Source organism: Psammomys obesus, unplaced genomic scaffold (assembly GCF_907164565.1).
Source record: "Psammomys obesus unplaced genomic scaffold, mPsaObe1.curated_primary_1811, whole genome shotgun sequence".
Taxonomy (NCBI): domain Eukaryota; kingdom Metazoa; phylum Chordata; class Mammalia; order Rodentia; family Muridae; genus Psammomys; species Psammomys obesus.
The window spans coordinates 18,315,646-18,317,177 of record NW_026591598.1 but is presented as its reverse complement, the minus strand read 5'-3'; positions in this window follow the sequence as shown (position 1 = coordinate 18,317,177).

Below are 1,532 nucleotides of genomic sequence, written 5' to 3'. Positions count from 1 at the left end.
AGCCTTGGCTGTCCTGGACTCGCTTTGTAGACCAGGCTGGCCTCGAACTCACAACGATCTGCCTGCCTCTGCCTCCCTGAGAAAAACGTATTTCTTAAGAAGTTTCTTCTCACCCAATAAGCAGGTCACCTGGGCTCAGGGCTGAGCTGAGGTAAGGAAGGGCAAGGTAGGAGATTCTAAAAGCCCCTTCACCCACCCTGGAATAGGGGCTGGTTATGCTTTCCAAAGGCCAACCTGGCCCCTTCCGATTTTGCATCTAGTTGGTAGAAGACCAGGTTAGCCCTTTCAGGCAGTGGGACTGGAAGGGCAGTGGCCTCAGGGGTGGGCGTGGCTGGAAAAAGCGTGCAGCTTCCCACCGGCCAGCCTCCTCCCAGGGCTGTGGAGGAGGCAGCTCTTCTTGAGGGGCCTGGACCAGGGCCCAGGAGCGATCCTCCCACGCTGGCTCCTGTAGGGGGAGTGAGTACCTCCTGTCTTGGGCACACTTCAGGCCCCGGTGTCAATGAGAAGGACAGCTCTGATGGGAGTGTGCCCGCCGGCACGTGCTGGGCACTGGGCACACAGCATCTTACTCACTTCAGTGGCACTCTTCCTGTTTCCACTTCAGAGGTTAAATCCAGACAGCGTGACTCATCGGAGATTCTCAGCCTCCTGGGAGCGAATCCAGTGAGGCAGGCTCAAGGTTCCTCTCTTCACAGGTACCTTCTGAGCCCAGCCAGGACTTGCCTGCTGGGTAACTGGTGCAGCAGGAGGCTTTGGACTCACCCAGCCAAATCCAAGTTTTGTTGTTGTTTCTAGACAAGGGCTCTGGTTGTCCAGGTTGACCTCAAACTTGCTATGCTTCTGAGGATGGTCTAGAACTCCTAGTACTCTTGCCTCCTGAGTGCTGGGGTTACAGGACTGCGCCCCTGCACCTGACTCAAATGTACTTATTTAACGTTAATTATTATTAGTTGTTTTTTTTTTTTTTTTTGTTTGAGATGGGGTTTACTACGTAGCTCAATTTAGTCTTGACTTTGATATTCCTGCCTCTGCCTCTAGTGCTCGGATTAAAGGTATGCAACACCATAACCACTGCCAGATAGGGTTTTTTGTTGTTGGTGGTTTTGTTTTTGTTTTGTTTTCTGTATAGTTTTTGTCGTCTGTCCTGGACTGGTTTTGTAGACCAGGCTGGCCTTGAACTCACAGAGATCCACCTGCCTCTGCCTCCCTGAGTGCTGGGATCACAGGTGTGTGCACCACCACGCCAGGCTTCCAGATAGTTTTTAAACTCAAAACATGCATCCGTTGTGAGACTTTGGGCAAGTTACTTTCTGAGGAACCTCAGTTTCCCTCTCTGCATCAGAAAGGAGAACTTATGTTGTAAGGTGTGAATGAAATTGTGCTTGGAGAAAGTTTCTGTATATGAAACATATGGCGCTCATAACTCATAGAGTAATCATCATCACCACCATCTTCATCATTATCACCACCACCACCACCATTATAATTACCATCAACTACTACCACCATCATCACCATCATCATCATCACCA